We start from the raw sequence: 27,760 nt of genomic DNA, 5'->3' as shown, positions 1-27,760 counted from the left end.
CCTTGTTGTTTGAGGTCTCTGTATGAACCATTTAAGCATCGTCCAGGAGAGATACGACACTTCGATATGGTAGTGCATGGCTTGTATTCTCGCATTAGCATTCCTTCACACAACATTACCGCCAGTACATTGAACGAATTGGAACCCAAATCAATATACGAGAGAAGTGCGTTTATCCATCTCCAATGGTTTCTGCCTGCTGCTGCGTCACACTCACGCCCCCAGTAACTGGGGCGTTGCAAAGAGTGTCCCACGGCTTGAAATGTACCCACCAACCCACAACCACTTGGTGTATAGCGCTCTCCCTCTCACTCTGTGCTGCATCTGTGTCTGTGTGTCTTTCTTGCCTGCTCTGTCTTGCTGTGTCTCTCTCTATCATGCTCTCCTCGCTCTCTCTCTCTCTCTCTCTCTCTGGATCTGGTTGTCGTTGTCGGCGTCGTCGTCTCCTTCGTCGTCGGTGATGGTTTTGTTGCTGACAGTTCGGCTCTCCACGGACGGGACGACGATGTGGTGTCGTTTTGCACTCCCAGCGATAGGTTAGATTTTTCATTCGTTGCCTGCGCCGCCTCTCAGGCTTGCTTATTGTTACCTACCGCATTGCCACCCCCTCGGCCCACATGGAACTCAACTCTCATGCGGCGCAGGCTCGTTTCGTTTCCATTTTCAAAACATTGGTCGTTGGTCGTTTGGCTTTTCCCGCTGCTGCTTCTGCTGCCGCTGCTGCTGGTGCTGCGCAGAGCAACGCCGTCTCGCAAGCATCGCTGGCAGTCGCTGTGGACTGGACGAGGGATTCAGTTGGGGTTTAACAGTCACTCGGGACGGTAGCGCGCGCCGCTTAAAACTTGTTGCGAGACCAATTCCTCCGAAAATCCCAAAATTCTCTGCGGTGCATTGGCAGCCCACACATACATATACACCCACAGAAGTATATGCACACCCACACTCAGTCGGTGCTGGATTTGGATTTAGTGCGTGTTCGTTCGCGTTCGTTCTCGTTCTCGTTCTGTGCAGTGATAGAGTGGGAGAGAACTCCCATTGATTGACATCTCCAGAGACACATCTCCATCCCACAGAGCAGATCCAATCCCCAATCGAATTCAAACTGCGAATCCAGTCCCAATCGAAAGGAGAGGAAGGAAGTTCAGTGCAGTGCAGATCCAATTCCAATTGAAAGGAACGAAGCAGAAGATCCACCAAAACGGCCGCCACAATTGCCAGTGCCTCAGCAGCCGCGCAGCTGGAGCCGTGCCCCTACCGTACACCGATCCTCACCAGCATCCGCATCCGCATCCACACCATTCGCACCACCACTTTGCTAGCACAGCTCCCCTGACCAGCACCGATAGCTTCAAGCTGCGTTCCGAGGAACCGGTGCCGGGCTTCAGCTCGGCCTCCCTGGCCCACGCTCAAGCTGGGGAGTGAGTGGGGACGCAAGCTCTACCCTACCGCCGGGCCCCGGTCCGCCGGGGGCCTCATGTTTGGCCTGCCGCCCTCCGCCGCCGACATGAACAAGCCGCGGGGGCCCATGACCTCCCTCAAGGAGGAGCCGCTGGGCGGACGCTGGGCCATGCAGCCAGTCGTCGATCAGACCAAGTAAGTGAAGTGAGACCCATCCAAAAATGAATTGTGAATCGAAGTGAAACAGAAACTGTGATCGTTCAATTGTTGGGAATGTGGCATGCCACAAAGATTCAAGATTCAAATGATTACTGCTGGAAATTGTGGATACAGAGTCGCCCCCAAGATTATTTTTCTGGAAATTAACGCAAGAACTACTCGTATTTATTCTAGACAATTTATTCCATGATTTATTCGATGGAATAGCACAGATTATTCCATAGATTCCTTTAATTCGTAATAGTTTCAAAAACAAATGGTGGAAACTCCAATTAGTTTAAAAAACGAATAGACGTGAACTTTCACTACAAAGTTAATTCCTGAGATCAATATTATGAAAGTTTCCCTTGATAAGTGCACAATTTTCGAATGATTTTTAAGAGGTTCTCTCAATTCTAAAATTCAATTAAAAATGGGAAGATGAAATTCCAAAATGCATTCAACCTCCAGCCGGACCCTGTCTCCCCCTATCCTGCCTATTCTATCAACTCCTTTCCACCAATCCACGCTCTAATCTCTCCGTTTATCGCTAACCAATAATCTCCAACGCAGAAGGGCAACAATGTTGCAGCAACAAACGTTGACAAGGAGGAGTCTCCAAAACAAAAAAAGCGTTTGTTTACTTTTGGCCAAAAGCCGGCAACAGTGGCGGCGGCATCGTGTGTCCGAGCAATATGAGGGCCCCCTTGGGGGTGCGATTCATCCGTGCGGGAGGTGGGGTATTTTTATGGCCTTCCCCGCCAGTGGCTCTCCCTCGCAATCCGGCGGGCAGGGGGTGGGTGGTGGGGGGGGGGGGGGGTGGTTGGTTCCGCTTGGCGGCTGAAAGAGCTTTTCCTTTCGTTTGGGGCTCGTGGTCCTGTTTGTTCAGTTGCGTTTGAGATGTTTCTGGCGTGAGATGTTCGCGCGCGAGAAGAAGTGCGCGAGTTGCCCAAATTTAAAGCGAGATGACATCGGGCTTTGGCCATTCAGCGGTGGCAATCAACAATCGCACACGCACACCACACACCACAAAAACACGCACACAAACACCCACTCCCAACACAATCACACTCTCAATCACAATCAAAGTCAGAGTCTGAATCAGAATCAGACGCTGCAGCGACCCGCAGACCATCATAATCTCAATCTTAATCAGGATCATAATCACAATCAAACGCAAAACAATCGAAAAACAATGCGCTGTGAAACGAGGTAAAGAGTGTGGAAGAAAGTGTGCAAAAGCATAAAACACAGGAGAAAGAGTGCCATATAATCCATTGAATACCCCTAATTCCCAGTTCAAATACCCCCAAAAATATCACCTTTCAAGCTGCGAATAATTTCAAACTTTTTGATTACATTAAGCATTTATTTTGGGGCACAAATAATCTCACAGCTCCGATAATTGTTCAGTGTGTGTTCAATGTTGTTTTGCGGCACAGCCAATACCATTTATTGTTGCACTTATCTGTCCATCTGGCTGTGCCACAAACAATGTGGGGCTGCTCGTAAATCAAGAACATATTTTTTGGAAATTTATTTCAACAAAGATTGTGCAGAAGCCCAAGAAACAAGAGTGCTAGATTGCAGAGGCAGCCACGCAGTCAAGGACCCATAAAGTGTCCTTAAACATGTCCCAATGCAGGAGTGTGGGGCCAAATAAAGTTGTGTGTGTGTGTGTGGAAAGCAGCCCGCCAATAAACAAAACGTGACAGGACAAGTAATAGTACCTGCCCACCCAGCGCCCAGCATGGATGGTCACCTGGGCATCGATTTGCGACAATTAAATGTTGGCATAATAAAATCAACAGCAAACGGCCAAAAATGCCATTTCTATACCCCGCCACCTCTCTGTGGCACGCAAATTGGCGGCAAGTGCAAACAAAGCGAGCTGGCAAGCTTCCACATATCCCGCAGTCAACCGAGCTGAAAAGTCAACAGCAGCAGCAGCAGAATACAAAAAACGAGGGGGAACGTTGTGAGTTGCTGCGGACACCGCAACTCTACGGTTATACCCGATACTAAGTCAGTATGGCTCTCCTCGGCAGACGCCGCTAATATTAAACGACACGACAAAGAGTGCGTGCGAGAGAGACAGAAAATCAGTCTGAGCGTGACGTCGAGCGCTGCGTAGCCACTGCAAATTGATTTGTTCCTATTGGCTATAAAAATGATCTGATCTGATCCAGATTCAGCAATCTGATAGATATGGTTAATATCTATGATTCTGCGTTTTTAGTTTCTCGTATTCTCAATATTGTGGATGCAACAGATTTTCGTCCTTTGTGGGGGCGGAAGGGGGTGGGACGAAATTTTGAGATATACGTTTTATAGTGAGATCTAACAGGAGTGCGGATACCAAATTTGGTTACTCTAGCCTTAATAGTCTCTGAGATTTGTGAATATCCCAGATTTTCATCCTCTGCGGGGGCGGAAGGGGTGTGGCGAAGTTTTGAAATATTTTTGTAGCAGTGACATATCACAGAAGTCTGGATGCAAACATCGTTGCTCTAGCATCGTTTGATCATAGGCGCTAATAGGGAACGGACAGACGGACGGACGGACAGACGGACAGACGGAAGACAGACATGGCTCAATCGACTCGGCTATTGATGCTGATCAAGAATATATATACTTTATGGGGTCGAAACGATTCCTTCTGGACGTTACACACATCCACTTTTACCACAAATCTAATATACCCCAATACTCATTTTGAGTATCGGGTATAAAAAGAAAGCCATTCAGGAAGGCAGGAGGAAGGCAGAAAGAAGGCAGGAGGAAGGCAGGCGCTGGAGGTACAGGTTTATAGCCAATAGGAACAAATCAATTTGCAGTGGCTACGCAGCGCCCGACGTCACGCTCAGACTGATTTTCTGTCTCTCTCGCACGCACTCTTTGTCGTGTCGTTTAATATTTGCGGCGTCTGCCGGAGGAGAGCCATACTGACTTAGTATCGGGTATAGCCGTAGAGTTTGCGGTGTCCGCAGCAACTCACAACGTTCCCCTCGTTTATTTGTCAGGATGTACTCGGCATTATTCTGCTGTTCACTTTTCGAACACTCCACTCCATGCTGCATAACAATAACCTTTCACCAGAATGTAACATGTCTGGCATTTTTATGTCGTATAGGAGGCAGCCCCCTCCTTGCCCCAGGCAGAGGTGTAGTAGCTCCTCTGACCCATCCCTGCAGAGGTGTAGCTCGCATTGAACTCCCATTGCCTCTTTACCGAGTTTTTTGATATTCATTTGATATCCGCCCTTCGCTTGAATCAACTGAACCGCAAATTGTGTTGTTTTTAAGGAAATTTTAGAGATATGTCGAATGAAACGAGTGAAATATTGAGCAGAAGAAGCATTGTGATCATATAGATATCATAGGATTGTAGGCTTTAAGGGATTAGGGGGGTTACCCTGGATCAGAAAGAATCGGCTGTCAATTCAATTAATTTTAACCTCTCCCAATCATATCTATAGAGAACTATGGGATATAAATCGCATATCCTTGCGACAATAAAATTGTCAATCGATTCCTTGGGGCAGCAGAACGAGAATTTCTCTCGAAATTCTCCATTTGAATGATTTGTCGGGCTGGGCGGGGGTGGGGGGGGGTTAACCGCTATCATTAGCTGATGGCTGGCAATTATCCTTTGGCAAATGTGTATATAATTGCAGGACCCCCGAGTCGGCGGACATGCGGCGCTGCTCCTTGACATTGCCTGAGCAAATAGCAGGGGGAAAAAAGTTGTACAGAAAATATATACAGAAAATCTGATAAAATCAGCATTTTCTAATTAAATTGTTCGTTATGCATAACGGGCAAAAGACCAGCAGGCCAAGGATCACAAAAAGGAGCTGGGCGCTGGCACATGGGGTGGCACGACCAGGTAGGACCCTATCCCCGGGCACTGGCACTGTCCTGTAATTGTCCGCTGACAGGCGGACAAGAGAGAGCCAGTCTGACATTTAGCATACAGATATATGTGCTTCTGTTTGTGTGTGTGGGGGATGACCTGAACAAGTACAGCCTTTATTCGTCCACGTGTCCGGATAATTACCAGTGTCTGCTTGGCCCACATAAGCAACGTGCGAGTACGACTAGGAGTATATCAAATGCTGAGTGGCCGAGAGCAGGGTCCTGGGGTGAGCAGGGTCCTGGCCATACATCAGGATTATTGTGTCACGTTGATGTTTGCTTATGCGCTTTTAATGATAGTTGTCACTAGGACGACTAGAACTTATTATCCTTTCTGCTGGACAAAGGACTGGCTGCTGTTAATTGAGTCGCCGTTGCCCCGTCATCTCCCTTCTTGCACCAATAAGAGGCCTCTTTAGGGCTTCCCCATCTATGTTTTACCCAACTAATGGCATAATTACTGTCCAACATGCAGGAGTCTGTCCCTCCCCCCGCCCCGCCACAAAAAAATTTGACTAATTTTCATTTTGTTGTACTGTTTTTTGCAGCCTGGGCATTGGCCGCGCCCACTTTGAGAAGCAGCCGCCCAGCAATTTACGTAAATCGAACTTCTTTCACTTTGTGATCGCCCTGTACGATCGGGCGGCCAGCCCATCGAGATCGAGCGCACGGCCTTCATTGGGTTCATCGAGAAGGACTCGGAATCGGATGCCACCAAAACCAACAACGGCATACAATATGCCTGCAGTTGCTCTATGCGAATGGTGGGTGTACAGAGGGTGGGGGAGGGGGGTGGGGGGGGGGGGGCAATGGTCTTAATAATGATATTCTATATGGTTTTTTGTTGCTGATATTTGCAGGCGCCCGCCAGGAGCAGGACATATTCGTGAGGCTGATCGATTCCGTGACCAAGCAGGTGAGTCCATGAGAGTTTGATTGAGGGAAGGGGGACCTCCAAAGAGCTCTTTTGAGATGCATTCGATTTGCAAAGGCCACTTACATAAATGAAAACGTAAACCCATTGAGGAATGGAAATGTCAGTGCTGAAAACCTAATTCCTTTCACTTGGCTGCTCTCCGGGACGAGGGCTTCCCTTGTTTTGTTTTGCTGATTCGAGCATAAGTTGCATTCAAAATTGATTGTCATGGCTAATTAAGTGTGTCCTGGCGTGTCCTGGTGTGTCCTATGGTGTGCCAATAAATTGAGTCGTCCAACGAGCAATTCATTCACACTCCTGCCCCTGAAAGGGGTGTATCTGTATCGTATTTGTAGTCTCCCCCGCTAACGAGAATGGAGAATCGAGAATAACGAGGGAACATTACTCGAGAGAGAGAGAGAGGGAAACCCGGGCCTTGCTAATGCGCCACTCTGTTGTGGTTGCGTGCGTGTCCTTAGCTGCAGGCACACACCGCAATGGCTCGGAATGCTGCACCATAGGCTTTTGTAGGCCTAATGTCCTGGCATTTCTTTTCGCTGCCTTTTCCTTGCCTTTTTCAAGGGCAATTAATTTCTCGAGTGACAAATTTTTAGTCCAAAGTTTCAGTCCACTTTTTCCATTAGATGCCATTCCCCCCTTTATCACCCCACCCCCCTGTAGTCCATGGGTTTTCCCTTCTTCGATATCTGTATTTTCCTCTGTTTTGTGGGCGTTTCTTGCCCGTTTAGCCCGTTCGTATCAGAAACGAGCGCACCATAAATTTCTCCACAAATTATCGACAGCAGCGACATCGCCCCTTTCGGCCCGCGCCCACCCCCTCCTCCCTGGCGAGAAATCCATTTGTGCGAATGAAATTAAATCGCAAAATATTTGGCTCTGACAAACCCCCAACCGCAAAATAAACAAGAACTTTCCGTAGAGTTATCCCAAAAAAATGGCTGAGAAAATGTCGAATGCGCGATAAGAAATCGCTCTTTAAACGATATTGCGTACTTGTATGGGAATTCCACAGCAATTAAGCCTTATCGCCATTCAATGTTATTATAACCGATACTCAAAATGAGTATTGGGTATATTAGATTTGTGGTAAAAGTGGATGTGTGTAACGTCCAGAAGGAATCGTTTCCGACCCATAAAGTATATATATTCTTGATCAGCATCAATAGCCGAAGTCGATTGAGCCCTGTCTGTCTGTGTCCGTCCGTCTGTCCGTCTGTCCGTCCCCTTCAGCGCCTAGTGTCAAGACTATAAGAGCTAGAGCAACGATGTTTTGGATCCAGACGTCTGTGATATGTCACTGCTACAAAAATATTTCAAAACTTCGCCCCGCCCACTTCCGCCCCCACAAAGGACGAAAATCTGTGGCATCCACAATTTTAAAGATATGAGAAAACCAAAACGTAGAATTGTAGAGAATGACCATATCTTTAAGACTGCGGAATCTGAATTGGATCGTATCATTATTATAGCCAGCATCAAGAAAACAATTTCATTTTTTCTCGCCCTGTCTCTCTCTAACCACACACGTAGCATAGGCGGCTTTGATCTCAGAGACTACAAAAGCTAGAGCAAACCAAATTTGGTATCCACACTCCTAATATATCGGACCGAGACGAGTTTTGTTTCAAAATTTCGCCACACCCCTTCCGCCCCCGCAAAGGACGAAAATCTGGGGATATTCAAAATCTCAGAGACTATTAAGGCTAGAGTAACCAAATTTGGTATCCGCACTCCTGTTAGATCTCACTTTAAAACGTATATCTCAAAATTTCGCCCCACCCCCTTCCGCCCCACAAAGGACGAAAATCTGTTGCATCACAATATTGAAGATACGAGAAAACTAAAAACGCAGAATCATAGATAGGGACGGACAGACGGACGGACGGACAGACGGACAGACGGACAGACAGACATGGCTCAATCGACTCGGCTATTGGATGCTGATCAAGAATATATATACTTTATGGGGTCGGAAACGATTCCTTCTGGACGTTACACCACATCCACTTGTACACAAATCTTATATACCCCAATACTCATTTTGAGTATCGGGTATAAAATGCGTAATTAATAATAGGCCAATGGATCTTTGAGGGGACATTACGATTTCCGGGTTCTACGAGTAGAATCCCAAATGGCATAGGGCAATGGGGCAGGGGGGCAGGCAAATGTAGAAAATCATGGCCATAATTATAATTACATTCGATCAGATAACGGTGCAAACAGCTCGAACAGGAGGCGTCGCAATTGCAATTTGAGCTAACGATGAGAGGAACAGGGAACGGGGAACGGGAACAGGGAACACGGACCATTAACTATGCGGACCGCGACCAGGAACCAAGGAATCGCTTCATTTGCGATCATATTTCATTTTCCTCCGACCAGGGAGCAGGGGTTGGCGGGGCGTACGGGACCAGCATGAAACAAAGGCCCAGAGTGCCCAGAAATCCTTTTTACCCGTTTTTGTGTTTTTATCGCGATTTACACGCATTATGACGATACGATACATGGGCCCTAAAAGCGCAACGAAATTCTAACCAAATCAAAGAGAGAGAGGGAGAGAGAGAAGCAAGAGATTAATGCACTTCGATAAGCCACTTCAGTTGGCCAGAGAGAGAAAGCCGTAGATTTTGATGCCCTATAAGATCCATCGTGTCTATGTCGATGGCAGAAATGGCTATATATTATATATATAGCCGATTTGGGATCAATAATTGTGGCTTTTGGTCGACAGATACTTACATATTTCACGCAGAGCAGCCAACCGTTGCCCAACCGTTGCTGAGCCGCTCGAAGAGCGAATGCAAAGCGCAGCAGAGAGCAAAGGACAATACACTCATCATTCACTGCCAAACAATACTGCTGTCCTGCTCTTGCTGGCGAGCTCTGCTGTCTGCCTACTTTTCGCGTGTTAATTAAGCGATAAAATTAATTTGTGTGTCAACACTTAAAAGCAGAGAGAATCATTTTCGATTAATAACACATTTCACATTCTCTTCTCCGCTCGTTTTATTGCAAATTGTTATTGTTGTTGCCGGTGGCGCTGCCGGCGCGGCTGGTCGCTCAATAAATTGAACAGATTGCGCGAAAAATCTCCACATTTGCATCTCCACACACACACACCGTTGTGGATAGTGAGAGGCAGAGAAGAGAGTGAGAACTCATGTGTGCGCGTGTGAGAGGAGCCATTTGCCTGCTGATTTGTCTGTCTCGCTTCGGCTCACTCTCTGTCCCTCTCCCGCTCGCTTGCACTGCTGGCAATGCGATTAAAAATGCTTTCACGGCAAGTGCATTTCTGTGGTTGCCAGAGCCAAGTGGTGGAAGAGAGGGGAGCGCTCCGCCATATCGCCCTCATTATGCGAAATGTGAAATGCATGCGGAATGGAATCCTCTTTGAAATTCTTGCGGCTCCCTCAGGGGAGACCCCGAGACGCCAGAGGTGTCGTGTCATGTGTGGAATGTGCAATGGCCACCCTGTTACCACCCATTTACCTGTGTTTTTCTTATAGAGAAAATATAAAGAAATAGAGAAAATACAGAGAAATTATTTAGAGATCTTTTCTTTCTGTCAAATAGCTGTATTTGTTCCTTCTCCTGCATTAAACTTTCATCGCATTCTGTCAATATATAGCAGCAAAAGTAAGGTTAGGTCATGATTTATTTAATTGGAATCCTCTTTTCCAGCTGTGACGCATTTCTTTGTGCTTTCATAACATTTTCAACATTACGTACAATTCTTATCCAGGGTCTCCTCGAAAATTATGTAAATTTGTTGGGCAGGAGGCAGGACCAAAAAAAGGGGTTCTGCCCGTGTGTACATTCACATAAAGGATGCACGGGCGGATCCTTGCAACAGTCACCTCCTTTACTTCCGCCTGCCCTTCACTTCCCCTGTTTTTTCGGCTGCCGGCAATTTATGCGTTCCGCTGATAAATGAAGCTTTAATAAATTAAGAGCTACCCTCGATAGGGTTTTTTATACCCGATACTCAAAATGAGTATTGGGGTATATTAGATTTGTGGTAAAAGTGGATGTGTGTAACGTCCAGAAGGAATCGTTTCCGACCCCATAAAGTATATATATTCTTGAGCAGCATCAATAGCCGAGACGATTGAGCCATGTCTGTCTGTACGTCTGTCCGTCTGTCCTTCTGTCCGTCCGTCGGTCTGTCCGTCCCTTCAGCGCCTAGTGCTCAAAGACTATAAGAGCTAGAGCAACGATGTTTTGTATCCAGACTTCTGTGATATGTCACTGCTACAAAAATATTTCAAAACAAAGGACGAAAACAAAGGGCATCCACAATATTGCACATGCGAGAAAACTAAAAACGCAGAATCGTAGATAGCGATCATATCTATCAGATTGCTGAATCTGGACCAGATCAGATAATTTTTATAGCCAAAAGGAACAAATCAATTTGCACTGGCTACGCAGCGCCCGACGTCACGCTCAGACTGATTTTCTGTCTCTCTCGCACGCACTCTTTGTCGTGTCGTTTAATATTAGCGGCGTCTGCCGGAGGAGAGCCATACTGACTTAGTATCGGGTATAACTGTAGAGTTGCGGTGTCCGCAGCAACTCACAACGTTCCCCCTCGTTTAATTTTATTTTTATTCCTTTTTGTGTCTTGTTTTTGTTTTGGCACACGGTCTTTTGTGCGCGATAATTTATCTTGTTTGGCGAGATTTTTATTTGGCCCGTTAAATATGCAACATGCAGCATGCACCGTGCAGCATGCAACGCTCAGCGTCCCAGCTCAACATCGCTCCACATTCAGAGTGCGTGAATAATGCAAGGGATGTCGATTTATTTTATTCCAAACGCGATAATAACAAATTGCAAAAAATGCATCAGCAAAAAAAACAGTATCTTTTTCCGTGGAGTTTTGATGAAAAATCGTTTAAATTTTAAAAGCCGCTTCTGTTTTCATCCTGTTCGGCCCCCTGCCTGTCCTTTGGCTGCCTGTCCTGTCATCACTTCATCACTGGCTTTTTTCCGGGAATTTTGTTGTTTTTGCTGTCTTTTCGTTGCTCCTCTTTTTTGGCCCTGGCTCCTGGTCTTTGTCGTGTTGATAAATCGTAGTTTAAACGCTTTTACTCCAGTTTTAGTGGCTTTCGTTTAGTTTGAGTTTTTTTTTTTTAGATTTAACCTCCGATTTCCACCAGGACCCTGCGAAGAAAGGGGAAAAGAGCCAACTTATTGTTTGTTTCTGCATCCCCGGCACAAGGATGATTGATGAGGATCTCTGGTTGGAGCTTGTTCCTGAAGCTTCCCATTCGCCTAATCCTCCTCAAAACTATATATAGTTCCGATCCCAACTCCAACTCGCATTAAATCCCAAATAAACAGGTGACAAATATAACAGAAAAATGCAAACTTTATTTCCTGCCAGCAGAGGGGAAAAAAACATAGAAAATCCATTAGACTTGGCCCCGAAAGGGGATAAAAAAAGGACCATACACCATCCAGGTCCTGGGCCTATAATTAGTGGACGGAGTAGAGGGCTTCAACCCGTAAGTCTGGCACGATATCCCACACAGATTGGACATTGAGCCGGGCTATCGAGAGCTGTCCTGCCGCTGATCCTTTACACACAGGTTGCACCGGGGGGAAGTTATTAACCTGACAAACGGGATAATAAGTGATGATCATAACTTTTATATGCGCGCACAGCAGGGGGGCAGGGCGAAGGGCGAAGGGCCTGGGTGGTTTGCCTTCCAAAAGGGGGTGACAGAACTGCTACCGGTACTGCTGCTGGTTGCATTAAAATTAATTTCTGATTATCTATTTGGCTGGGCACACACACACAGCTTCCTGGCTTCCTGCCCTCCTGCTCATCCTCAGTTTCAGTTTTTGGCTTCGAGGAGAACAAATGCACATATGTTGGGTGGGAAAGCACTCGTCCTTGACGCTGGGTGGCAAGTGGCAGCATTCTTCTCTGCGTTTTTGTGTACCCAGTAGTCCTTTGAAGACGGGGGTATATTATTTTCAGGCAGAAGAATGTTACAGACAGCACAACTCTTCTACTCTTGAGATCATTAAAAAAATAGGCCCTTCTGTAAAGCTCTTCGTGGGATCAAATAGTCCACAGATCTACCAAAAAACATTCCCTCGGGAATTGGTCTAAGGCCAGAGTAGATATATTTTATGTTATCCCAAATACTGGGTATCTTTTCGTCCTCACACACTCAACAAAAAATTCGTACTATGTTTTTTATACCCGATACTCAAAATGAGTATTGGGGTATATTAGATTTGTGGTAAAAGTGGATGTGTGTAACGTCAAGAAGGAACCGTTTCCGACCCCATAAAGTATATATATTCTTGATCAGCATCAATAGCCGAGTCAATTGAGCCATGTCTGTCTGTCCGTCTGTCCGTCCCTCCGTCTGTCCGTCTTTCCGTCTGTCCGTCCCTTCAGCGCCTAGTGCTCAAAGACTATTAGAGCTAGAGCAACGATGTTTTGGATCCAGACTTTTGTGATATGTCACTGCTACAATAATATTTCAAAACATTGCCCCGCCCACTTCCGCCCCCACAAAGGGCAAAAATCTGTGGCATCCACAATTTCGACGATACAAGAAAACTAAAAACGCAGAATCGTAGAAGATGACTATATCTTCTAGAGTGCAAAATCTGAACCAGATAATTATACAATTATTATAGCCAGAATCAAGAAAACAATTTTATTCTTTCTCGCTCTGTCTCTCTCTAACATACAGGTTTCATGGTCGGTTTTGCCAATTGCAAAATATGAGTTCAAGGAGCTCAGAACCCATAAGAGCTAGAGCAACCAAATTCGGTATCCACACTCCTGTGATATCGGACCTTGACCATTTTGTGTCAAAATTTCGCCACACCCCCTTCCGCCCCGCAAATGACGAAAATCTGGGGCATCCACAAATCTCAGAGACTATTAACGCTAGAGTAACCAAATTTAGTATCCGCACTCCTGTTAGATCTCACTATTAAACGTATATCTCAGAATTTCGCCCCCCCCCCCTTCCGCCCCCACAAAGGACGAAAATCTGTTTCATCCACAATATTGCACATTCGAGAAAACTAAAAACGCAGAATAATAGATAACGACCACATCTATCAGATTGCTGAATCTGGTTCAGATCGGATCATTTTTGTAGCCAAAAGCAAGAAATCAATTTGCAGTGGCTACGCAGCGCCCGACGTCACGCTCAGACTGATTTTCTGTCTCTCTCGCACGCACTCTTTGTCGTGTCGTTTAATATTAGCGGCGTCTGCCGGAGGAGAGCCATACTGACTTAGTATCGGGTATAACTGTAGAGTTGCGGTGTCCGCAGCACACAACGTTCCACCTCGTTTTTTTATACCCGATACTCAAAATGAGTATTGGGGTATATTAGATTTGTGGTAAAAGTGGATGTGTGTAACGTCCAGAAGGAATCGTTTCCGACCCCATAAAGTATATATATTCTTGATCAGCATCAATAGCCGAGTCGATTGAGCCATGTCTGTCTGTCCGTCTATCCGTCTGTCCGTCCGTCCGTCTGTCCGTCCCCTTCAGCGCCTAGTGCTCAAAGACTATAAGAGCTAGAGTAACGATGTTTTGGATCCAGACTTCTGTGATATGTCACTGCTACAAGAAAATTTCAAAACTTTGCCCCGCCCCACAAAGGGCGAAAATCTGTAACATCCACAATTTCGACGATACGAGAAAACCAAAAACGCAGAATCGTAGAAGCTGACTATATCTTCTAGAGTGCAAAATCTGAACCAGATCGTATATTTATTATAGCCAGAATCAAGAAAACAATTTCATTCTTTCTCGCTCTGTCTCTCTCTAACACACAGGTTTCATGGTCGGTTTTGCCAATTGCAAAATATGAGTTCAAGGATCTCAGAACCTATAAGAGCCATAGCAACCAAAATTGGTATCCACACTCCTGTGATATCGGACCTTGACCGTTTTGTGTCAAAATTTCGCCACACCCCCTTCCGCCCCCGCAAAGGACGAAAATCTGGGGCATCCACAAATCTCAGAGACTATTAACGCTAGAGTAACCAAATTTAGTATCCGCACTCCTGTTAGATCTCACTATAAAACGTATATCTCAAAATTTCGCCCCACTTCCCTCCGCCCACACAAAGGACGAAAATCTGTTGCATCCACAATATTGCAGATTCGAGAAAACTAAAAACGCAGAATCATAGATAATGACCATATCTATCAGATTGCTGAATCTGGATCAGATCAGATCATTTTTATATCCAATAGGAACAAATCAATTTGCAGTGGCTACGCAGCGCCAGACGTCACGCTCAGACTGATTTTCTGTCTCTCTCGCACGCACTCTTTGTCGTGTCGTTCAATATTAGCGGCGTCTGCCGGAGGAGAGCCATACTGACTTAGTATCGGGTATAACTGTAGAGTTGCGGTGTCCGCAGCAACTCACAACGTGCAGCATGCAACGCTCAGCGTCCCAGCTCAACATCGCTCCACATTCAGAGTGCGTGAATAATGCAAGGGATGTCGATTTATTTTATTCCAAACGCGATAATAACAATTTGCAAAAAATGCAGCAGCAAAAAAAACAGTATCTTTTTCCGTGGAGTTTTGATGGAAAATCGTTTAAATTTTAAAAGCCGCTTCTGTTTTCATCCTGTTCGGCCCCCTGCCTGTCATCACTTCATCACTGGCTTTTTTCCGGGAATTTTGTTGTTTTTGCTGTCTTTTCGTTGCTCCTCTTTTTTGGCCCTGGCTCCTGGTCTTTGTCGTGTTATCAACACGTAGTTTAAACGCTTTTACTCCAGTTTTAGTGGCTTTCGTTAGATTTAACCTCCGATTTCCACCAGGACCCTGCGAAGAAAGGGGAAAAGAGCCAACTTATTGTTTGTTTCTGCATCCCCGGCACAAGGATGATTGATGAGGATCTCTGGTTGGAGCTTGTTCCTGAAGCTTCCCATTCGCCTAATCCTCCTCAAAACTATATATAGTTCCGATCCCAACTCCAACTCGCATTAAATCCCAAATAAACAGGTGACAAATATAACAGAAAAATGCAAACTTTATGTCCTGCCAGCAGAGGGGAAAAAAACATAGAAAATCCATTAGACTTGGCCCCGAAAGGGGATAAAAAAAGGACCATACACCATCCAGGTCCTGGGCCTATAATTAGTGGACGGAGTAGAGGGCTTCAACCCGTAAGTCTGGCACGATATCCCACACAGATTGGACATTGAGCCGGGCTATCGAGAGCTGTCCTGCCGCTGATCCTTTACACACAGGTTGCACCGGGGGGAAGTTATTAACCTGACAAACGGGATAATAAGTGATGATCATAACTTTTATATGCGCGCACAGCAGGGGGGTAGGGCGAAGGGCGAAGGGCCTGGGTGGTTTGCCTTCCAAAAGGGGGTGACAGAACTGCTACCGGTACTGCTGCTGGTTGCATTAAAATTAATTTCTGATTATCTATTTGGCTGGGCACACACACACAGCTTCCTGGCTTCCTGCCCTCCTGCTCATCCTCAGTTTCAGTTTTTGGCTTCGAGGAGAACAAATGCACATATGTTGGGTGGGAAAGCACTCGTCCTTGACGCTGGGTGGCAAGTGGCAGCATTCTTCTCTGCGTTTTTGTGTACCCAGTAGTCCTTTGAAGACGGGGGTATATTATTTTCAGGCAGAAGAATGTTACAGACAGCACAACTCTTCTACTCTTGAGATCATTAAAAAAATAGGCCCTTCTGTAAAGCTCTTCGTGGGATCAAATAGTCCACAGATCTACCAAAAAACATTCCCTCGGGAATTGGTCTAAGGCCAGAGTAGATATATTTTATGTTATCCCAAATACTGGGTATCTTTTCGTCCTCACACACTCAACAAAAAATTCGTACTATGTTTTTTATACCCGATACTCAAAATGAGTATTGGGGTATATTAGATTTGTGGTAAAAGTGGATGTGTGTAACGTCAAGAAGGAACCGTTTCCGACCCCATAAAGTATATATATTCTTGATCAGCATCAATAGCCGAGTCGATTGAGCCATGTCTGTCTGTCCGTCTGTCCGTCCCTCCGTCTGTCCGTCTTTCCGTCTGTCCGTCCCCTTCAGCGCCTAGTGCTCAAAGACTATAAGAGCTAGAGCAACGATGTTTTGGATCCAGACTTTTGTGATATGTCACTGCTACAATAATATTTCAAAACATTGCCCCGCCCACTTCCGCCCCCACAAAGGGCGAAAATCTGTGGCATCCACAATTTCGACGATACAAGAAAACTAAAAACGCAGAATCGTAGAAGATGACTATATCTTCTAGAGTGCAAAATCTGAACCAGATAATTATACAATTATTATAGCCAGAATCAAGAAAACAATTTCATTCTTTCTCGCTCTGTCTCTCTCTAACATACAGGTTTCATGGTCGGTTTTGCCAATTGCAAAATATGAGTTCAAGGAGCTCAGAACCCATAAGAGCTAGAGCAACCAAATTCGGTATCCACACTCCTGTGATATCGGACCTTGACCATTTTGTGTCAAAATTTCGCCACACCCCCTTCCGCCCCGCAAAGCACGAAAATCTGGGCATCCACAAATCTCAGAGACTATTAACGCTAGAGTAACCAAATTTAGTATCCGCACTCCTGTTAGATCTCACTATTAAACGTATATCTCAGAATTTCGCCCCCCCCCTTCCGCCCCCACAAAGGACGAAAATCTGTTTCATCCACAATATTGCACATTCGAGAAAACTAAAAACGCAGAATCATAGATAATGACCATATCTATCAGATTGCTGAATCTGGTTCAGATCGGATCATTTTTGTAGCCAAAAGCAAGAAATCAATTTGCAGTGGCTACGCAGCGCCCGACGTCACGCTCAGACTGATTTTCTGTCTCTCTCGCACGCACTCTTTGTCGTGTCGTTTAATATTAGCGGCGTCTGCCGGAGGAGAGCCATACTGACTTAGTATCGGGTATAACTGTAGAGTTGCGGTGTCCGCAGCACACAACGTTCCACCTCGTTTTTTTATAACCGATACTCAAAATGAGTATTGGGGTATATTAGATTTGTGGTAAAAGTGGATGTGTGTAACGTCCAGAAGGAATCGTTTCCGACCCCATAAAGTATATATATTCTTGATCAGCATCAATAGCCGAGTCGATTGAGCCATGTCTGTCTGTCCGTCTATCCGTCTGTCCGTCCGTCCGTCTGTCCGTCCCCTTCAGCGCCTAGTGCTCAAAGACTATAAGAGCTAGAGTAACGATGTTTTGGATCCAGACTTCTGTGATATGTCATTGCTACAAGAAAATTTCAAAACTTTGCCCCGCCCCACAAAGGGCGAAAATCTGTAACATCCACAATTTCGACGATACGAGAAAACCAAAAACGCAGAATCGTAGAAGCTGACTATATCTTCTAGAGTGCAAAATCTGAACCAGATCGTATAATTATTATAGCCAGAATCAAGAAAACAATTTCATTCTTTCTCGCTCTGTCTCTCTCTAACACACAGGTTTCATGGTCGGTTTTGCCAATTGCAAAATATGAGTTCAAGGATCTCAGAACCTATAAGAGCCATAGCAACCAAAATTGGTATCCACACTCCTGTGATATCGGACCTTGACCGTTTTGTGTCAAAATTTCGCCACACCCCCTTCCGCCCCCGCAAAGGACGAAAATCTAGGGCATCCACAAATCTCAGAGACTATTAACGCTAGAGTAAACAAATTTAGTATCCGCACTCCTGTTAGATCTCACTATAAAACGTATATCTCAAAATTTCGCCCCACCTCCTTCCGCCCACACAAAGGACGAAAATCTGTTGCATCCACAATATTGCAGATTCGAAAAAACTAAAAACGCAGAATCATAGATAATGACCATATCTATCAGATTGCTGAATCTGGATCAGATCAGATCATTTTTATAGCCAATAGGAACAAATCAATTTGCAGTGGCTACGCAGCGCCAGACGTCACGCTCAGACTGATTTTCTGTCTCTCTCGCACGCACTCTTTGTCGTGTCGTTCAATATTAGCGGCGTCTGCCGGAGGAGAGCCATACTGACTTAGTATCGGGTATAACTGTAGAGTTGCGGTGTCCGCAGCAACTCACAACGTTCCCCCTCGTTTGTTTTAATTTTTTGGTGGATGAACTCACGGTTCAGGTTTTCCTAGGATACATTCGGTTATTATTATTACTTTTGCGTGTATCTCTGGCGTACTGCCGCCGCGTGATGAATGATCCCCCACCCCTCCCTTCAGGCAGCCCAGAAAGCCACCCCCCGTCGCCGGAGGGGGGATGTGATCCTCGGGGTGATCCTCAGTTACGAGGATGAGGATGAGTGCAACCCGCTTTAATCATTTTTAAATTAGAGAACTATGCGCCTTTTTGTTGTGCGTTTGAGCCCACCTCCCACGCAGCACCCCTCCCTTGTGCCATCGTTTGTTTAGCTATTTGTTCGAGAGGTTTTTCCAGCAGCTCCTTTGTCCAAAGGAAATTGCAGCAGATTGGCCAACGTTGCACTTGCGGTTCTCTCTCTCTTCCACATGGCATGATTTCGGGTCTGCCACTGACACTGACACCCCCTGGTCCCCTCCCAACCCTGCCGCCACACACACACAAATAAAACAAAAAAACGAGGGGGAACGTTGTGAGTTGCTGCGGACACCGCAACTCTACAGTTATACCCGATACTAAGTCAGTATAGCTCTCCTCCGGCAGACGCCGCTAATCTTAAACGACACGACAAAGAGTGCGTGCGAGAGAGACAGAAAATCAGTCTGAGCGTGACGTCGGGGGCTGCGTAGCCAGTGCAAATTGATTTGTTCCTTTTGACTATAAAAATGATCTGATCTGATCCAGATTCAGTAATCTGATAGATATGGTCATTATCTATGATTCTGCGTTTTTAGTTTTCTCGAATGTGCAATATTGTGGATGCAACAGATTTTCGTCCTTTGTGTGGGCGGAAGGGGGTGGGGCGAAATTTTGAGATACACGTTTTATAGTAAGATCTAACAGGAGTGCGGATACCAAATTTGGTTACTCTAGCCTTAATAGTCTCTGAGATTTTTGAATATCCCCAGATTTTCGTCCTTCGCGGGGCGGAAGGAGGTGTGGCAAAATTTTGAAACAAACTCGTCTCGGTCCGATATATTAGGAGTGTGGATACCAAATTTGGTTGCTCTAGTTTTTGTTTTCTCTGAGATCTATGCGCTAATGTTTTACTCTAAGCAAAGCCGCCTATGCTACGGGTGTGTTAGAGAGAGACAGGGCGAGAAAAAATGAAATTGTTTTCTTGATGCTGGCTATAATAATGATACGATCTGGTTCAGATTTTGCACTCTAGAAGATATAGTCAGCTTCTACGATTCTGCGTTTTTGGTTTTCTCGTATCGTCGAAATTGTGGATGTTACAGATTTTCGCCCTTTGTGGGGCGGGGCAAAGTTTTGAAATTTTCTTGTAGCAATGACATATCACAGAAGTCTGGATCCAAAACATCGTTACTCTAGCTCTTATAGTCTTTGAGCACTAGGCGCTGAAGGGGACGGACAGACGGACGGACGGACGGACGGACGGACAGACAGACAGGGCTCAATCGACTCGGCTATTGATGCTAATCAAGAATATATATACTTTATGGGGTCGGAAACGATTCCTTCTGGACGTTACACACATCCACTTTTACCACAAATCTTGTGGTGTGCACTGGTGTCGATAGCTGGGCGGTCGTTAATAACGGGGTCTTATTTTGGGGATTACCCGCGAAAGGAAAAAAGGAAAGTGAAGCCAAGCAAATCAATGAGGAGACCACAAAAGATATCACGGCTAAGGGGTTCCTTAAGCTCAAGATATAGATATTCTCATCCATCTTAAAAGAGGATCTTCTATTGTTCTATTCTATTGTTCAACATTTTTATTCTTAGTATTATAGATCGTTTCCCTTCTTACTAATTTCTTTATCATATTCCCATTCTAATTGTAGGCCATCATCTATGAGGGTCAGGACAAGAATCCGGAGATGTGTCGGGTCCTGTTGACGCACGAAGTCATGTGCAGGTGAGAGTCCTTTGCCACCTTTATTATCCATCTATAAGACTCAGAGCCACCCCACCTCGGACCCTTGTAATCCACATCTTTTGATTCTGATTTGAGAATCGAAATCTCAATTCTCGCGGGCATTCGGCCGGAGCTTCTCCCAGGAGCTTTCTCTACGCGTCTCTTTCCCCTCTCCCCTGGAGAGCCCCTCAAATTATAGACTTTCTCTGAAATTCTCATTCGGTTTTTATTTTTTTCCCACATTTTTTGCGTGATTTTCTTTGCGGGTTTTCTTGGGCTTTAATTTTGTTGATTTTTGAGCTTCCGATTCCTCGAGTCCTTTCTTTTTATTTTCATGCTCAAACGCACGCGAACTGAAACGTGTAAATGGTTGACTGCCTCACCCACCCAACCACCCACTTCTCCCCCTCCCCCTACCCCCTTTGGGGTGGTGTTTCACCCTTCTAGCAGCTTCCTCTGACAGCTGAAGGTTGCGTAGGAAATAAAAACGGCCCAGCAGACAAGAAAAAACCAGGCGCAAAAAAACCAGAGAGAAAACTGAGGGAAAGCCAAACAACAACAAAAACGAGGGGGAACGTTGTGAGTTGCTGCGGACACCGCAACTCTACATTTATACCCGATACTTAGTCAGTATGGTTCTTCTTCGGCAGACGCCGCTAATATTAAGCGACACGACAAAGAGTGCGTGCGAGAGAGACAGAAAATCAGTCTGAGCGTGACGTCGGGTTCTGCGTAGCCACTGCAAATTGATTTGTTCCTTTTGGCTATAAAAATGATCTGATCTGATCCAGATTCAGCAATCTGATAAATATGATCATTATCTATGATTCTGCGTTTTTAGTTTTCTCGAGTGTGCAATATTGTGGATGCAACAGATTTTCGTCCTTTGTGGGGGCGGAAGGGGGTGTGGCGAAATTTTGACTCAAAATGGTCAAGGTCCGATATCACAGGAGTGTGGATACCAAATTTGGTTGCTCTAGCTTTTATGGGTTCTGAGATTCTTGAACTCATATTTTTCAATTGGCAAAACCGACCATGAAACCTGTGTGTTAGAGAGACAGAGTGAGAAAGAATGAAATTGTTTTCTTGATTGTGGCTATAATAATTATACGATCTGGCTTAGATTTTGCACTCTAGAAGATATAGTCATCCTCTACGATTCTGCGATTTTTTGGTTTTATCGTATCTTTAAAAATGTGGATGCCACAGATTTTCGTCCTTTGTGGGGGCGGAAGTGGGCGGGGCGAGGTTTTGAAATATTTTTGTAGCAGTGACATTGTTAAAGTTATTTTATTTGTAAGACAGCAGAAGATCAGTATACAGAATTATATGTGCTTCCGAGTAACATACGCAAGAGACAGACGCCGAAAGAAGAATATCGATATGAGAACATCGATATGAGAACATCGATATGCAGCAGGGCACATGCGCAGTGTTGTTAGAGATCAATATCTAATTATCGTGGCGGTCACTTTGAACACTCCTCCTCAACACAACGCATGTTTACAAACTTTAAATATACTTAACTAATATCCAATAATATAAACGATCTTTTAACCTTGCTTAACCTTGGCTAAGTTCTTTGTGAGGACATCTGCTATCATCTCATCGGTTGGCAGATACGCAATGTTGACTTCACCTCTCTTGAGAACCTCTCGAATATGATGTATCTTGACGTCGATGTGCTTTGTACGTGCATGAAACATGGGGTTTCTAGCAAGCTGCTGTGCTCCAATGTTGTCGCCGTACATCTGAATAGCTGACTCCTTGGACATCAGCTTCAAGTCAATCAGTAGGCTGCGAAAGTATATCTCCTCTTTTGCTGCAGATGATTAGGCTATGTACTCTGCCTCCGTGGAACTGAGGGCAACCGTCGATTGCTTTCTTGACTCCCAAGAAACCGCTCCTCCTGCCAACATGCATACATAGCCAGTGAATGACTTTCGGTTCGTCATATCACTTGCCCAATCTGCATCAACAAAACACTCAATTGCCTTTCCTTGCTTTGTGTAGCATATCTCCCAGTCGATAGTTTTTGCCGAATATCGAAGGATGTGCTTGGCTGCCGCTTCATGCTCGGAATGAGGATCCTTGTTACGTTGTGCTAATTTGTTCACCGAATGCGTAATGTCCGGACGAGTCATAACAGCAAGATAAGATAACTCTCCAATTAGCTTTTGGAACGATGTGATGTCGACCCTGCGGCAGTCCTCTTTGTTGCATGCCACCTGGTAACCAGCTTCAAGAGGCGTGGACGTCTGTCGACAATCTTTCAAATTGTACTGTTCGAGCAACTCTCTAATATACTTCCGTTGGCTGATTGAAATCGCACCCGTACTGCCTTCACGTTTCACCTCAATACCTAAAAAGTATTGCATAGGCCCGATGTCAACCACATCAAATTCTGCTGCGATCTTTATCTTGATATCAGATATATCATCTAGGTCCTTACACGCCAAAACACGCCTTAGACACATATTTTTACCTGGCTTACAATACAGACAGGGTTCGTTGACAGTCGGTATAAAACCAATGCGTCTCAGCGTTGCATCCAACGTAGAGTTCCACACTCTTCCTGATTGTTTTAGGCCATATATACTTTTGTGAAGCCTCAAAACGTGATTTGGGTGAACTTCGCTGATGAAGCCCTCAGGTTGTTTCATAAAAACCTCATCTTCCAATTCGCCGTTGAGATACGCCGTGACAACATCCATTTGATGTAGGTGGAGACCATGTTCGACTGCAAGTACAATTATCAACCTGATAGTTGCGTGGCGTACAACTGGTGCAAATGTTTCCTTGTAGTCGATCCCGTAGCGTTGGCTACAACCTTTCGCCACCAGACGTGATTTGAGCCTGTTCACTCTTCCATCCGGATTGGACTTAACTGCGTAAACCCATCTGCATTTAATGGACTTTTTCCCGCTAGGCAATTTAGTAAGCGACCACGTGCCGTTCTTCACGAGAGATTCGTACTCGTAATTCATTGATGCTTTCCATATCTCGCCTTCAGTAGAACGTTCAGCTTGTGCGTAGTTTTGTGGAACTTGTACGTCTGCTGCCAGTATCGCATTGAGCATATGATACTGCTTCCTTGGGCGTCCTGGTCCTCTTATTGGTTCTGGAATTACAAGAATGTCATTACTAGACCTAATCTCCTCCTGATTTTCTGGCTCATTTTCTGGATCTTTAAATTGCTCGCTATCCATTTCGGGTTCAGAGTCCTGGTTTTGTTGAACCTCAATTGATGCCATGTCATTGGAACATGATGCATCTAGTTTGCCCCCTTCAGGTTCTACAAAAATGACACCCTACTCTCTACGAGTTTCCTAGTTTCTTTACTGACCAAACGGTATGCTTTGGCTGTATCCGAGTAGCCCACCATTATATACTCTAAGCCTTTCTGTGCGAACTTTGATTTCTTTGTTTTATCTAGAGCTATCGCTACTGAGCCAAAAACTCTTAAATGCGATACCACTGGCTTTCTACCTGTCCATATTTCAAAAGGTGTCACCCCGCTCAAGCAGCTGCTTGCCACTCTATTTCGCAAATACGTGGCAGTTCGAATTGCTTCTGCCCAATAGCATTCACTTAACCCAGCATGCAGCAGCATACTTCTTGCCATTTCTACCAATGTTCTGTTGGCCCTTTCTGCAACTCCGTTTTGTTGAGGTGTATATGGCACTGTTAAGTTTCGCTTTATTCCATTTTGGTTTAGGTAATTATCAAAAACGTTTGATATGTATTCTCGGCCATTGTCGCTTCGTAAAACCTTGACTTTTCTCCCAGTTTGGCACTCAACTTGACTTTTAAATTCTTTAAAAGCCTCGAAAACCTGATCTTTGGTTTTTAGGAAACTTACTGATACATATCTTGAACAATCATCAATAAATGTGGCGAAATATCGATTGCCTCCCATTGACTGCTTTTGCATTGGACCGCATACATCAGTATGTATTAAGTCTAGAACGCCCTTTGACCTGATTGTGCTCGATTTAAATGGTTGCACGCAAATTTTACTTTTTGCGCATGTTGCACACACTTGTTTTGGCTTGTATATGCCCTTGAGACCTATTACCATCTCCTTGTTAACCATTTCCTTTAATGCGTCAAAATGTACATGGCCGAACCTATTGTGCCATTTGAATGCATATGCCTCAACATTTACAATGTTCATACACTTTTCCTGATTGTCCTGAACCATAAACAATCCATTTTCCAGATGTGCCTTTATAGCTATTTTTCCGTTTTCAAAAATCATCGCTTGATTTTTCTCAAACACAACTTTTTTTCCATGTTTTAATAGTTTTGTGACCGATATAAAATTGTACTGCAAATCTGGTACCAAGATAACCTTTTCCAGCGTAACGGATCTATCACCGAACTTTACTTGAACAGTTCCATGCCCTTTCAGTAATAAGTGATTTACCGCCGGCTAAAAATACTTTTTGATTATCTTCCGTGAACGACACAAAGCGTTCCTTGTCACAACATAGATTGCGCCGTTGCGCCACTGTCTATGCACCCATGCACTTAACATCTGGTCATTTTGGCTTAGCTAAACTTAGGATTGGTACATATTTTCTGGTTTCCACTTTGGCATATTCGGTTACGCAAAGCATTGTACCCAATCTTTCCCCGCTTTTACTGTTTGCGCCCTTGTTGTTTGCTCCTTCCTGCTTGCTTTTAGCACGTCATTCCGATTTAAAATGCCCTTCCTTTCCGCACTTAAAACACTTTTTGCCCTTCTTAAAGTTTTTCTTAAAATTGTTGTTGTCATAACTGACGTGAAGTTCCGCGCTACTTGTAATTTCCTTGCTAATGCTATCTTCCTGCCTATTCGCTTCTTCAGAAATTTTTATTTTTAGCATGCTCAAGCTCGGCAAATCATCTCGCGTCTCAATCGCACAACAAAACTTTCATACGATTTAGGCAAACCATTTAGCAACACAGCTGATAAGATCTTTTTCATCAACCTTTATGTTGACCTCTGCTAAAGCCTCGTGTACCACCTGGAATTTGCGCAAAGATTCCTGTGCACTTATACCATCCGACATTTTTAACGTCAACAATTGTTTAATTAAAAGCACTACCCTTGCTGGTCCGCTTGGCCTGTGAATTTTATTTAGCTTTTTGCCATGCCTGTGACGAACGATACACAATTTTTAATATTGTTTAGTTGGGTCGATTTAACACAAAGTAAAATTGACGCCAACGCCTTTTGATCCTTTAGTTCAAAAGCTGCACGTTTGCTCATTTGTTGCACTTTCACTAAGCTCAATTTTACCACTGACGATTGGCCACAAATCATTTTGTATGAGAACACTTCTCATCAAAACTTCCCATGTGCTATAATTGTTTTCGTCCAGTTTCTCAATATTGAAATTCATATTTCCACTCATTTTGTATACTTATTGTCCCACAGTGCCAAAATTTTGTAACTGTCGATCGTCTCATGCACAAAGCAACTACGACGACAATACTGTTGTCCGTGTCTTTCTTTTGTTTTTTCGTTTTCTCTTAAGTATCCCTCCGAGTTGCTATTTACACACACACACTCGGGATTTTCTAAGGCTTGGTATACACACTTTTGGTATACACTTGAGTCTCCGTTCGCTTTTGTGTTTCTTGATCCGTTGGGACTGCTTTATTTTGGACTTTAAACCACGGCAACGGTCCGATTCGCTGCAAAAATCTAATCAAAACGAGGGGGAACGTAGTGAGTTGCTGCGTACACCGCAACTCTACAGTTATTACCCGATACTAAGTCAGTATGGCTTTCCTGGCGGCAGACGCCGCTAATATTGAACCACACGACAAAGAGTGCGTGCGAGAGAGACAGAAAATCAGTCTGAGCGTGACGTCGGGCGCTGCGTGGCCACTGCAATTGATTTCTTGGCTTTTGGCTACAAAAATGATCCGATCTGATCCAGATTCAGCAATCTGATAGATATAGTCAATATCTATGATTCTGCGTTTTTTAGTTTTCTCGAATGTACAATATTGTGGATGCAACAGATTTTCGTTCTTTGTGGGGGCGGAAAGGGGGTGGGGCGAATTCTGAGATATACGTTTTATAGTGAAGATCTAACAGAAGTGCGGATACCAAATTTGGTTATTCTAGCCTTAATAGTCTCTGAGATTTGTGGATGCCCCAGATTTTCGTCCTTTGCGGGGGCGGAAGGGGGTGTGGCGAATTTGGACACGAAACGGTCAAGGTCCGATATCACAGGAGTGTGGATACCAAATTTGGTTGCTCTGGCTCTTATAGGTTCTGAGATCCTTGAACTCATATTTTGCAATTGGCAAAGCCGACATGAAAACCTGTGTGTTAGAGAGAGACAGAGCGAGAAAGAATGAAATTGTTTTCTTGATTCTGGCTATAATAATTATACGATCTGGTTGAGATTTTACACTCTCGAACATATAGTCATCCTCTACGATTCTGCGTTTTTAGCTTTATCGTATCTTTAAAAATGTGGATGCGCACAGATTTTCGTCCTTTGTGGGGGCGGAAGTGGGCGGGGCGAAGTTTTGAAATATTTTTGTAGCAGTGACATATCACAGAAGTCTGGATACAAAACATCGTTGCTGCTAGCTCTTATAGTCTTTGAGCACTAGGCGCTGAAGGGGAGACGGACGGACGGACGGACGGACGGACGGACGGACGGACGGACGACGGACGGACGGACAGACGGAAAGACAGACAGGGCTCAATCGTCTCGGCTATTGATGCTGATCAAGAAATATATATACTTTATGGGGTCGGAAACGATTCCTTCTGGACGTTACACACATCCACTTTTACCACAAATCTTAATATAACCCAATACTCATTTTGAGTATCGGGTATAAAAAACACAATGCGAATCTCCGTTGAATTTGTTCAACTTGTTCTTTTGCCTTTCTATGTACACACATACACTAATGAGTCTATGTCATTTTTTTTAGCACTGCTTTTCACTAAAGCACCAAACAATGTTTATTGTTTCTCACTGTTTCTGTTTTATACTGTTTCTGGGTGAATTGGTGTCTGGGCCCATAACCTGTTAAAGTTATTTTATTTGTAAGACAGCAGAAAGATCAGTATACAGAATTATATGTGCTTCCGAGTAACATACGCAAGAGACAGACGCCGAAAGAAGAATATCGATATGAGAACATCGATATGAGAAACATCGATATGAGAACATCGGATATGCAGCAGGGCACATGCGCAGTGTTGTTAGAGATCAATATCTAATTATCGTGGTGGTCACTTTGAACAGACA

The 27,760-nt window shown here is 44.7% G+C and overlaps 1 pseudogene; it reads left to right on the top strand.

Moving 5' to 3' along the window:
* The first annotated feature begins 929 nt into the window (after positions 1-929).
* The window catches only part of LOC117195086, a 41,880-nt pseudogene continuing 15,049 nt past the window's right edge, over positions 930-27,760 (top strand).

The sequence above is a fragment of the Drosophila miranda genome (assembly GCF_003369915.1).
Source record: "Drosophila miranda strain MSH22 chromosome Y unlocalized genomic scaffold, D.miranda_PacBio2.1 Contig_Y5_pilon, whole genome shotgun sequence".
Lineage (NCBI taxonomy): Eukaryota > Metazoa > Arthropoda > Insecta > Diptera > Drosophilidae > Drosophila > Drosophila miranda.
This window is presented reverse-complemented; position numbering and strand designations above follow the sequence as displayed.